The sequence below is a fragment of the Danio rerio genome, chromosome 3, assembly GCF_052040795.2.
Source record: "Danio rerio strain M-AB ecotype USA chromosome 3, GRCz13ab, whole genome shotgun sequence".
NCBI classification, from domain to species: domain Eukaryota; kingdom Metazoa; phylum Chordata; class Actinopteri; order Cypriniformes; family Danionidae; genus Danio; species Danio rerio.
In genome coordinates this window covers 60980590-60993973 of record NC_141023.1, presented here as the reverse complement: position 1 = coordinate 60993973, position 13384 = coordinate 60980590, and the positions used below count along the sequence as shown (strand labels likewise).

Genomic DNA, 13384 nt, shown 5'->3' with positions numbered 1-13384 from the left:
GATTTAGCCTACCCAAATTTAAAAGCTTCCCAAATCCACATAAAGAGGTGTAAATGCAAAAATTTGGTATCATTTTAAAGAAAACCCTTTGAATTTTCATAAAACACTTTTGAAAGTGTTTAAAATAGCTGTATAGGTCGTCTGTGTTATAATAAACACCTAAAAAAAAGAGGCGCTTTTTGAATTTTTTTTTATAAACTCAAATTTGAAAGTGTACCTTTTAGGTTCTGTGTGCTCTACCGTGCTCTAATTAATTTTGGTGGTTCCTGCACATGTCTGTAATGATCTATGCAAAAGTTAATGCATTCCAACTGATGAGAGGTGCTGTACAAGCCACAGAGACCGATCCTTGTTTACATGTTTCACTATTTTTTTGTTTGATCAAACATAATTCAGTGTGTTTGGACCACGTCAGACATATAAAAGCATTATCTATGCACATCACCTCAAAAACAGAGGAGAATGGCCCTGAAGGGCACAGCATAAGGTAAGAGATGACAGCTGTCTGTGCTATCTGGGGCTGCTTATTGATCATAAATGTATCGTTTACAATTCTGCGCCATGAAAACACCACAATTCATTCAACAACTGTTTGATATGTGAATATAATTCAGTAAAAAGAATGCTAGAAACGTATGAGCACCGGCAAGAGCTTTCATTTGAGCTATAACTTGTACATGTGTCATATAAAAAAATATGAAAAATGAATCAATGTAAAATACCTAGCTCGGGTATCCAAAATACTGTGTATTTAAGTGTGAATAACTTTTATACAGTAGAATAAAAACCAAAGTGATGCATATGTGCATAAAATATAGATTCTACACTTTCAAACGAAACCACTTACGGGGGTCTGGTGCAACGCTAGCCTTTTAAATCTGAAAGCGAAAGTCGATGACATCTCGGACCCGGTACCGGGTCCGCAGAGTTTAAGTGGTTTGTTTGACTCCTTCTTTGGACTAGATTCATATCTGGAGATCAAAAAGGAATTTCACGTGGACACAATCTTAATAGCTTGTATTTGGACCAGCCATTAGCTAGCAAATAGCCTACTCTTGCCTTCACATTAGAGTTAAATTGATGATGGTGTATGTGCTGAAGACAGGAGAAAACTGCACATACATGAGGACATCTGTCAGGCCAGTTTTTGAGATTTGTATGGGTCAAGTCACCTTTCATCTGATGTGAATCTTGGACTTTCATATGCATTCACATCGTTGCCTGTTGAGGGAAATCCCTGAACCATGCATATTTCTGATGCAGCTGAAGTTGTCTTTATGCCAAAGAGAGTCACGTCTGTCGTCAAGCCAGTGCTTATGCCAGCTGATGCCACGATATGACATGTGAAGTGACACGGTCATGTTCTGCTGAGTAGGATACTGTATAGCAGGATTGTGTTATGAGGAGTATACAGTGAGTCTTTGTGCTGCAAGGCACTGGGTGTTTTTCTAAGCGTGATGTATACAGTATTTCATTAACCCACATGACGTCAGCAGGGAAACCACCAGCAACACTACAGCATGACAAACATCAGCCTACACATCAAACCAGCAGTGATTCACTTGATTCAAAGTCACCATTGTTTCAAACACCAGTTTCAATGGTTGTTGCTAGATCGGATATGGTTGCAGACGGAAGTTAATGAGAATTATTTATAACAATAGTATTTGTGTACAAAGAATGCATTTTGTGATGCTGCGTTCACACCAGACGCGGAATGCGCGTCAAGCGCGAGTGATTTACATGTTAAGTCAATGCAAACACGCGAATAGACATCCTGCGACGTGATACGTGCGAATGGCGCAAATTGCGCGAATGGCGCAGCGCGAATTGAGCATTTTGTACGTTTGACGCATTTGATACGCTTAACGCGCGTATCACTCGAGTTCGAAAATCTGAACTTCATCTGAACGCGTCGCGTTAACCAATCAGGAGTTTGCTCTTGTGGGGGCGTGATTGTAACATCAAACTGGGCTTGGCTCAGTCAGAAGCACCGCTGAAAGCCTCCGTCATCCAGGTTCAGTTTCTGGAGGAGTTTATGAGCTCACAGAGCTGGATACACATCTGAAAGGATGTAGTGGACTCAGACATGGCCCTAAATGTATCGACGCTGTTTTTCAGCCTTCATAAAGCACATAAACACTGTTATTGTCTTTGTAAAATCCATGTTAGCCATTTAGCTATGTAGCTAGAGTCACCGGGCAGACAGAAGCCCTGCCCATCACGCAAATATGCGTCTGTTCTGAAGTGAATTTGACGCGCGAATGAAGCGGGGTTTGAAGCGCCAATGAAGCGAGTGAACTTAAATGTTCACGCGGTAATTTACGCGTGAATAGCGCGATTTATCCGCGCGTTCCACGTCTGGTGTGAACACAGCATGAGAAGTGCTTTTCATATGATATGTGAAGCCAGAGATGTATAAAGTAATAGAGACCCGGACTTAGGTAAACGTTTAAGTGCTAGTCTGGCCAGTAGTGTAGTGGTTTATGCATCGACACATGCACTCCGGTGCTCGTGACGACCCGGGTTCAATTCCGCCTAGCGGTCCTGTGCCGATCCTTCCCCTCTTTCTGCTCCCCATGCTTTCCTGTCAATTCTCTCTACTGTCTTGTAAAAAATAAATGTGAAAACCCCGAAAAAATTATTGTATAAAAAAAAAGTACAAGTGCTCTGTCAAAAAAGTGACTTGAGTAGAAGTTGAAGTGCTCTTTAAGCACCATACTTAAGTGGAAGTGCTAAAACAGTGGTCACCAAACTTGTTCCTGGAGGGCCAGTGTCCTGCAGATTTTAGCTCCAACCCTAATCAAACACACCTGAACAAGCTATTCAAGGTCTTTCAAGGTATACTTGAAACATCCAGGCAGGTGTGTTGAAGCAAGTTAAAGCTAAAACCTGCAGGGACACCGGCCCTCCACGACCGAGATTGGTGCATCAGCTACACTCTCCCACTTTTTTCTATTGATATTAATTCCAGAGGACAAACTTGCAACTAACACCGTTTTTCTCCAATCTACCTCCGAAAGCAGCACCTCCAATTTACATTCTGTTCAAAGTTTCTCTTTTTGCTTGCTTTTGCCATTGCTTTTTTGTTGGGTTTTGCCAAAGTAGAGTCATTAGCATATTCATACGGGGAGGAAGCAAGGAGGGGTTTTGCGTCCGTGCATGTTGCGCTCAGTTTCACGTTCATTCGGCTGTACAAAGAGAATATGCGTGGGATACTGCGTACGCAGTGTTTCATACATCTGATTTTTTTACTGCGTACGCACATTTACAGCTTTGTGCATACTCAATGTTTTTGTATCAACTTTTGTAAAGTCTTGTACATGAGGCCCCTGAACACATGAGATTTGTGGAGAGTTTAATCATTATGGAGTGAAAATTTGTCTGCATTTTTTTAAAGACCTGTGACAGTGTGAGCATTTCAAGACAGTTTAAAGCATTCAGGCTCAAGACATTGTAACATTGTAATCAAAATCACAAAAGATTTTGGATGCTGGCTGATCTGAGATGAATTTACTGCATGCCATAGTGCCTATGTGTTTGGCCGAAGCAAAGCATTTTTGAAGGCAGACACACAAAATATGCAGCCTGACAAGTGGATTTTGGAACAAAAGCTTGAGTTTCAAGGTGTTAATAAAACCTTTAGCATTTGTTAACTAACTTATAAAAGACTGGGTTGTTATAAAAAGGACCAGATTCCTGCAAATTCCTGTCAGGCTAACATTAGCGCACATGGTTAAAAATTGAAGAAGGCAAAAATTAGAAACACATTTGCACAAACAATACAGGAATTTATGTTGGCGTGAGGAAAACTGAAGAGTCTTTCAGAAAAGCAGACTGCAGACGAGTCTCTGGAGTGTTGGAGCATGTGGCAAAACGCATTCCAGGCAAGGAGAGCCACTCTTTTGAAGAGCAGCGTTTTCACCGATGGAGGAACGGGAGACATCAGTAGAGGTGAAGGGGAATAGATTATGTAAGGGATTGAAAATTGTTGATGAAGGATCAGGAAAATGTGTATCTCTTGGATATCTTATTCTGTCCTTCCTCCAGTATGGGCTTCCACTCTCCAGTATATGTCCTTAGAAAGAGGTCAATAAAGAAATATTTAAGCAGTTTTGGCTTAAACTATTATTTATATGTGACCTTGGAGCTCAAAGACAGCATTTTTGGCATTATAGCTCTTAAAACAATTACAAATGTATTCATTATTACAAATACAAGGTGTATTTTACAGGACAAAGTTCCTTTAAGGCAAGTCATGTCCCTTGGTTCCTGTATTTGAAAGGCATCTTGGGCTTGCAAGTTTATCTATTTGAATGGGGAGACATCATATTCTCCAAAACTATTTGCCAAGCTTACGATTTAATATTTGGAATCACTAATAAAATTGAACATCTGTGTCTTAAAGTTTGTTTCTAAACCTTCCAACAACATTGCATTTTTCCAGTTTGGCTACCTAATTCCGCATACGCACTTGAAGGGAATAAGATCACGACACCGACCTTCTTTATGACTGTTGTCAATCAAACTTTAACCACCATAAGAATAAATATTTAACTTACTTGTTACATATGATCATCTCTTAATAATGGCAACTTTATTCTTGAAGGCACCTCTCCTCCTAAAATGACAGCGACATCTGTGTTTACAAGTTTGTTAATATTATTTCAAGTGGTTACCAGGGACAAATTGCACCTCGCATTTTGTTCATATAGACTACAAAGAAAACATTTGTTTTCAAGTTTAGCTGGTTTGTTTAAAAGTAGAGATGTCAAGCTTTATGTTGATATACATACACTGGCCACCTTATTATGTACACTTGTCCAACTGCTTGTTAACACAGATTTCTAATCAGCCAATCACATGGCAGCAACTCAATGCATTTAGGTATGTAGACATGGTCAAGACGATCTGCTGCAGTTCAAATTGAGCATCAGAAAGCGGAAGAAAAGAGATTTAAGTGTCTTTGAACGATGGTTGTTTGTTCCAGACGGGCTGGTCTGAAATTCAGGAACTGCTGATCTACTGGGATACAGCAGAAGACCACACTGGGTGCCACTCTTGTCAGCTAAGAATAGGAAACTGAGGCTGCAATTTGCACAGACTCACCAACATTGGACAATAGAAGTATGGGAAAATGTTGCCTAGTCTGATGAGTCTCGATTTCTGCTGCAACATTCGGATTGTAGAGTCATAATTTGGCATCAACAACATGAAAGCATGGATCCATCCTGCCTTGTATCGGTGTTTCAGGCTGGTGGTGGTGGTGTAATGGTGTAAGGGATATTTTCTTGGCACACTTTGGGCCCATTAGTACCAATTGAGTGTGTCAATGCCACAGCCTACCTGAGTATTGTTGCTGACCATGTCCATTCCTTTATGACCACAGTGTACCCATTTCTGATGGCTACTTCCAGCAGGAGACATGCCATGTAATAAAGCATGAATCATCTCAGACTGGTTTCTTGAACATGACAATAAATTCACTGTACTCCGGTGGCCTCTAAAGTCAAAAGAACTTAATCCAATAGAACACCTTCGGGATGTAATAGAACGGGAGATTCGCATCATGCGAGTGTATCTTCGAATGTCTTTAAGGCAATTATTTTCTGAGAATTCATCACATTTGCCAACCTCAAAGGGGTTCACAACGTTTAAACTGAAAATTTAGATGTAAAGATGTGTGTTGTGTTGCACATCTGGACCGACACCCTTGCTTGGTGAATCGTCAGTCTAAAGGGATTGGCTTTATAGTGATTGGCTTCTTTACTATGAGACAGGGCTTGAGTGGCCATATTGACCATTGTTGGGGAATTCATTGAGTCTTGATGAATTTCTGATGAATGTATTACTCTCATTGATATGCTTATTTGAGTGATTTCCGTATTATTATCTATTATATTATTACCCATACCTCTGCTTTGGTAAATAAAAAAGTCATTACAAATTAGAAGAGCAGCAATAATGTCACAATGAGGGTTGATTTATGGAAGCAAGGCCAAAAGGACACCTGCGTTCTGTTCTGTAACTCATGATAAAGCACACCTGCATGTGCGCCCACACTCACTTGTACTGACATTTAAAGAATTATGAGTACTTATGAACTTCAGCTGAACTACAGTTGACAGTTCAGTGGACAGTGAACAAGATATATTGTTGAGCATTGTTTTTTGGCTGAGTCATCACTTTTGAAGCAGGAAGAAAAGACCTTAACTGGACCTTAACTGGACATGGGTAAGACCCCTGAAAGACCCTGAGATTCTATTGGTGGAGGGCACCTGAGAGGTTTAAGATCCCATTAGCGGAGAAGCTGATGGAGGTGTGTAATGTGCAAATTTGGGTGGAGAATTAAGACACAGAAATGTATTTAAACTGTGTGCAAGCCTATGATCGGCAGACACTCGAACAACCTGTCTCTGTTGTTACTGATGCTGTAACAATAAACTGCTTCGTCTAAAGACTTTGGAAATCTCAGACTTTGTCATTTTTTCTGAAATTTTAGACTTATAGACTTAGAATATTTTTGCAGGCCAGAATCTTTTTTTCCACAGCACCATTTCTTTTCCCATTCAAATCTATGCGAGTGACATGTCTTGTGTATGGTCTTTGTTTATATATAACAAAAACATAGCCACACTTTACCAACCACTCACAATATCTTATCAACTGCACAACAACATACTTTAAAGCACCTTAGCATAACATTATAGCTTTGAGTTTTGTGGTGCCAGGCTAACATTCTGGTTAGCCTTCTACAGGGTCAGCTAAATGCCCGGTACTGTGAGTAATTCAGTTGTATTCTGCTTGTCTGTATGCAAATATGGCTGGTTAATGATTATTGTTAGTCGATAGTTAATTAAGGAACATGTTTCTTGCGTGAAGCATTTCCTGTGCAAATAGCTGTCCATATGCTGCTGTTCGGCTTTTATGTGGCATTTCTGTTGGCGATGCACATTTGAGATGCTGCATCATTCAAAATTCATACTGTTTGACACGCAGGTCCACAGAGATGTGTGAGTGTGTGTGTGTTTGTGTTGTTAGTCACGTTCGGCCTGTATTGGTCTGTTTATAGTGCATGGTCGATTTGGTGATGTAGACCAACATAGCAATCCTTTATCAACTGGTTTTCAGGCATTTGACAATCAGCTCTGCATGATCTCCCTACTGAAAAAAAAACAGCTTAAACCAGCCTAGGCTGGTTGGCTGGTTTTAGCTGGTCGACCAGGCTGGTTTTAGAGGGGTTTTGGCCATTTCCAGGCTGGTTTCCAGCCATTTCCAGCCTGGTCTTTGCTGGTCAGGCTGGGAGATGACCAGCTAAAACCAGCTTGACCAGCCTAGCCAGGCTGGAAGCCCAGCTACAACCAGCTATGTCCAGCTTAAACCAGACTGGTCGCCAACGGCCACGACGTAGGGCTATGCATTCACACGTAGGCTGCGCCCTAGCATACGAGTGCCCTTGATGCAGAAGTATAAATCAGGCTTAAGTCGAAAAGAAAATGAATGAATGAAATAAAGCACAGAACACAGTCAGGTGCTACAAGTGCATTGTTCTTGGTAGAGTTCAACAGTTTTATTGAGGTAGGAACAAACGAAAGCTTTAATCTATTGTGCTTACACATAGCCATTCTCAGTCTTTTTTTCTGATTGTAGCAGCTGATATTCACTGAAAAGAGGATGTGTGGAATCGGCACTAATATTTATTGCTCTTCTCATGACCGCCCTTTCATATAGAGTCTGCATGGACTCGTATTGTTTCATTCCAATGATTTTCATGGCAGTTTTTTTGAATATGAACCCATTTATTTTTCAATTGAACAGGCAGATTTCCAGACCAGACTGTGATTCCATAGCGAATAAGACTTCCAAACAGAGAAACACAGAAACTTGCATGCATAAAAGTAAAAAAAAAATTCACACTCTTCCACAAAGAAGATCACCATGGATCTAAACTATCCAAAAAAAAGAAAAATAAATCCTAATATAAAATTAGTCTGTGTTACTTAAAGCATTTCAAGTCATCCAAAGCTACACAACAGCTTTTGACTGAAGATGTACATCTGATATCCTCCTGATGACAATCTCCTACAGTTAACTGAACTCCACAAGCAAATGAGATGAAGAAAACGTACCCCAAGTATCTTATTTGAGATGCGTTAAAATTTAAACAGTGCCCTCTAGTGGATTTGTCCTCTGAAATGTGCAACAGAACAAACCCGGAGTAACATATATTATGTACCAAAAAAATATAGGATGAGGCAGGCACTTCCAGTGAGTCTGGTTTGATTCTAACAGTGTTCTTTGTTGTTGGATTTGCCTTCCTTATTGAATTCCCCAAAGATTGGCTCCAATGAAATACACATTAAAAGGATAGTTCACCCAAAAATGTTTAATTCTGCTGTCGATCACTCTTATACTCTTACTACTATTTGTTTAAACATCAAATATACTCCAGCTGACTGTGTGCATTGGCACAATTTCATGTTGACTCGAGCCAGACTAATTACCTAACGCCGGAATGTGTCTGCTTAGGAAATGACTGAACGCGTCAAACAAGCCCAAACTCGCTTCTCTGTGCATAATAGCCCGTGGACACGTGGCGAACGCAGATTTGACATGATTTGTGAAGTGTAGCCGGTGAAATGGGTCACCGCTCGCGCTCCTGACAGCTGTTGTAGTGAGTAAGAGGCTGTTTAAGTGAGTCAGTGCACAGCCGCGGTGCAAAGCTTCACCTGGGGTTTGAGTCCTCGATCAACACTACTGCTGTCAACAATCTGCGCTGCAGTACGTGGGAATCATTAATTGCTAGGATTGATTTCAATGGTTTGCTGTGCCGAGCTCTCAGATCTCTAAACCTTGTGTCATAATGCCTGATTCATATTGTTATATGGGAGGATTTTTTTGTTTGTTTGTTTTATATGATCAATTATTCTTTAAATTAGCTAATGATTAATGATTATCACCCGGGTTTCCATCCTAATCTGAATGACTGAATCAGTTGGGTATTGTGCAAGAGAGTTGGTGTTGATATTAGTATAATTTTAATAATTAATAATACTGTCATATGGCAACGCGGTGGAATGCAGATATAAAGAAACAGCAACAAGGTCGCTGGTTTGAGCCTCGGCTGGGTCAGTTGGCATGTGGAGTTTGCATGTCCCCACGTTCACGTGGGTTTCCTCTGAGTGCTCCGGTTTCCCCCACAAATCCAAAGACATGCACTATTGGTTAGGGGTGTCACGATTTCGATTTTAAATCGAAATCGATCGAAATTTATGCTCAATTTCGATTATCGAATCAAAAAATAGAATCGTTGATGCTGCCACGCCCCCATGTCACAGTCAGCTTGGCTTGCCAAGCGGGAAAAAAACAGGCTTGTTAAGTGCTTGTTAAACTGCAGAAGCAGGAGACCCGTCGACAGAGCTTAAACCCTCTCCTCTTTCAATGAAGTCGCCCATATGTAAGCATTTTGGATTTCCAGTGAGTTATGTTGACAACGTTCGTGTTGTCGACAAAAAAAAACACAGTTTTGCAAGCTCTGCTATGTACGTATTAGGTACGGTTCTTCCGATAGACAACACCGGCATCGCGATCCTCCGCCCGCCCCCGTTGCAAATCCGCTCGCGAAAAGTACACACTCAGGCCCTGTTTACACTGTCTTTGTTTTTAAATGGCATTTTAGAACGACAACGATTTGACATCCACAGTGGCGTGTAGCATTTCTGAGCAGCCCTCCTTCCTCTCTACCTCTGAAAATGCACATCACGTGACCACACAGACGCACTCACAGCCATGCGCTCGAGACAGCAGGTCCAGGCAGTCAGAGGACTGCTTCAATCTTTCACTCACTTGTACTTAGTCATTTTAGCGAACACCTCAGATACTGTTGGCTGGTTCCTGTTGGTTGTGCGTCTTTTTTACCGACGCCATTATAACGACACAGATCACTGCCTATTCACGAGTCCCGCAGAAAAAGTGATTGACAGGTGGTAATTATGTGTGTATCTTGCCTTTATTCATTTACTGTATGATTTGTTTATGGGTAAAACAAAGACCATGCAGGTCAGGTAGTTTAAACCGTAGGCTACAAATAATTAATTCGTCATTAATTAATTAATTAATCATAATCGAAAATCTAATCGAATCGTGCCTTTAGAATCGAAAATGTAATCATATCGAGGATTTGGAGGATCGTGACACCCTTACTATTGGTGAATTGGGTAAGCTAAAAAATTGTCTGTAGTGTACGTGTGTGAATGAGAGTGCATGGGTGTTTCCCAGTGATAGGTTGCAGCTGGAAGGGCATCCGTTGTGTAAAAAATATGCTGGATAAGTTGGCGGTTTATCCCCAGATTAATACAACACAGGCTCATTCTGAAAACGTAGTCCCAAGGACTCTTTTGGAGACCGCGAATTAGTAGCCTTAGGTATGTATGGCTGCATTTAATTTTTTTTAAACGAACACAACGGGGTGGTGTGACGCCATTCCTTTTCGCACTTACCGGCTGACCGCTCACCTATGTGTGGAGGGCTTCAAACGCGATTCAAACGCACCCTATGGCGTCATTTTCCATCAGTAATATTTTCGCGTTATTTTAAATTTTTAAAAAAATCTATTTGATCTAACTCGTCCTAGGCCGTTTCTCCGATTTTCACCAAAATTGAATCGCATGATCTACAGACCATACCGACCAAAAGTTATGGAATTCAAGTTGATTAAACCAACCGTTTTTGTTTAACTTGCGATCAAATTTAATGTAGAACTTGTGAAAATGGACTTGAGGCGATATCTCCGTAACGCATTCACCGATTCACACCAAACTTGGTGTGTGTTATGAAAACTAGGGTCTGAGGTTATATGCGGAGTTATCTGCCTCCTAGTGGTCCGGAGATACAAAAAACTTGCTTTTTTGGTTTATAACCTCTCAACCGTTCGTCCGAAACTCATAAAACTGGTCTCTTTACATCCGAGTCGAGTTGAATGATGTCTGATTTTCACAGGTCAGCCATTTTGGGCGTCGACCATTTCGATTTTTGGCCAAAAATGCTCTATTTTACCAACACATTCACATATCATTAAAAAACATGGTATGCATCTTCAACCCCATGCCCTGAAAGTACTCAGAAACATTTGGAGCAGCGCCACCTTTTGGCCAAAAGTGCTTGGCCCCTATTTGCTGCTTGCAGCTATATTTTATAAGTTTTTTCATTCCTAAACAAAGTGAAACCACAGAAGACTCACATTTTAGAGCAAGGGGCGACCCCTGGTGGTTCGGCGGTATGGGTTGCGTATAGGGAGGCTCGGCTGTTCAGAGAAAGACTAAATATACTGGAGAAATAGGGGAAAATACCTTTACAAGATAATAACGGGATAGAACAGTAAAATATGGGAGAATCCCGGGAAAAACGGGAGGGTTGACAGGTATGGTAATGACGGAACTTGCGACCTTAGTTGGCTCACAATGTTTTTCGGAAATGCACCTCTGGGCGGCCCACCCATGTAAAGTCTATGTGTGGGAAGCACTGATATTTTTCCAAAAAGTGGAAAGGTCTGCATCAGACATTTATTCATGTTGTGCACATCGTTGAATTTGCTCTTTGGTTGCTTTTTCAGTGACATTTAAAATCACACTGAACTTAACTTAAATATGTTAAGCTGCTTTGACACAATCTACATTCTAAAATCTCTGTGGAAGTGAAGATGAATTAAAAATTAAGATAATTTTTTTTTTTAAATAAATTGAATTAAAGTAACAAGATTAAATCAAAACTATCGTTAATTAAGATGAATCGCTGGTACCCAGAGCTTCAATGTGTAACCCGCTTCATATATAATTGAAGTATGTCCCAGATTATCTTCATTAAACGCCTCATTGGCCCAGTTTCCCTCCTTTACATCTCCACAGCTGGACTTAAACTAACAAACAGCTCGTCCCGTAGTTTATAATTAAACCCCAAGGTCCCAAGGAAATTCAGTGCTGAAGGAATCCCATTTCACAAGGAATGAATAAAACACAAATGTCAGAGCAACTGAGGAATGTCTTCTGGAGCAATAAAGCTCTGCCAGGACCGGACGCCGAGCCCTCATCGCCCACGTTTCAGCCATAATAATGCGACAGAGTCATTCTGTCTTCGCAATCCTCAGTAATTCAGTCCCTTCCTCAGACCCAGATGTGTGTCTGGACAGACGGGGCCAATATAAACAGGCCTGTTAGGTGTCCAGTTTGTCTCACTCAATGCTCTCCATCAGCCTCATTTCCCGTCTGGGTCACTGCAGGCCTCGGGGGCTTCAGAAAGAGGGTCCCATTGTCTGATGGCCAATACAAATGGCCGGCTGCACTTCACATTTGCCTTGATTGAGTAGGAGATTGTTTTTCTCATTGGATTTATTCAATTACTAGAAGGAGATGAGTGATGAAATCCTGAAGATAAGCACTCAAATTATTATCATCATTCAGAGCCACTGTGTTTAACAGATTACAATTTGAGCATCATCAAGGTCAGAAGGGATCCAGACAGGTTGAGCTTTTTTTAACCAGACATTTGACTCTCAGCTTATAGTTTTATCCTCAACGCAGGCTAATTGTAAAAACGTACCCCCGTATATATTTCTAGAGAGCGCAAATTATGTAGCCAGTAGATTTCAACCAATTTGGCATAGTATGATTTATAATATGAAACATCGCGACAGACGATGGTATAATCATAGGCGGTGGTGAATTAATTATTTATAATTAATTAATAACGACTTAATTATTTGTAGCCTACCGAACTATCTGACCCGCATGGTCTTTGTTTTACCCATAACCAAATCATAAATAAATAAAGATAAGTTACACACAAATTACCACCTGTCAATCACTTTTCCCACGGGACTCTGGGATGAATAGGCAGGGTGATCTGTGTCATTATAATAGCGTCGACAGACTTGGTTGGTAAAAAAGGTGCACAACCAACAGGAACCAACCAACAGTATATGAGGTTTTCACTAAAATTACTAAGTACAAGCGTGAAAGCGAAAGATTGAAGCAGTGTACTGACTGACTGGAGCCGCTGTCTCGAGTGCATGACAGTGTGTGTGTGTGGTCATGTGATGTTTTACAGCGGTAGTGTGTTCAGAAATGCTAGGTGAAACGCCAGTGTGGATGTGGATCGTTTTCGTTCTAAAATGCCATTTAAAAACTGAGATGTAATAGTGTAAACGGGGCCTCAGTGTGTATTTTTCATGAGCGGATTTGCGAAGGGAGCGGGGCGGAGGATCACGATGCCAGCTCAGCATCGTGGTGTCTATCGGTCATGGGCGATGGACGATGGCATCATCTATCAGCCCAATCCTACAGTTTACGGATTACCTCCGTTTGTACGGCTTTCCCGCTGTTCCCAGTTT

The 13384-nt window shown here is 41.0% G+C and overlaps 2 protein-coding genes across 3 annotated transcripts in view; one reads left to right on the top strand and one right to left on the bottom strand.

Moving 5' to 3' along the window:
- Positions 1 to 13384, bottom strand: part of prkcab (protein kinase C, alpha, b) — a 624299-nt gene that overhangs the window by 156660 nt on the left and 454255 nt on the right. The gene's annotated exons all lie outside the window — the stretch shown is intronic.
- Positions 1 to 13384, top strand: part of cyth3b (cytohesin 3b) — a 100048-nt gene that overhangs the window by 9042 nt on the left and 77622 nt on the right. The window lies entirely within an intron of this gene.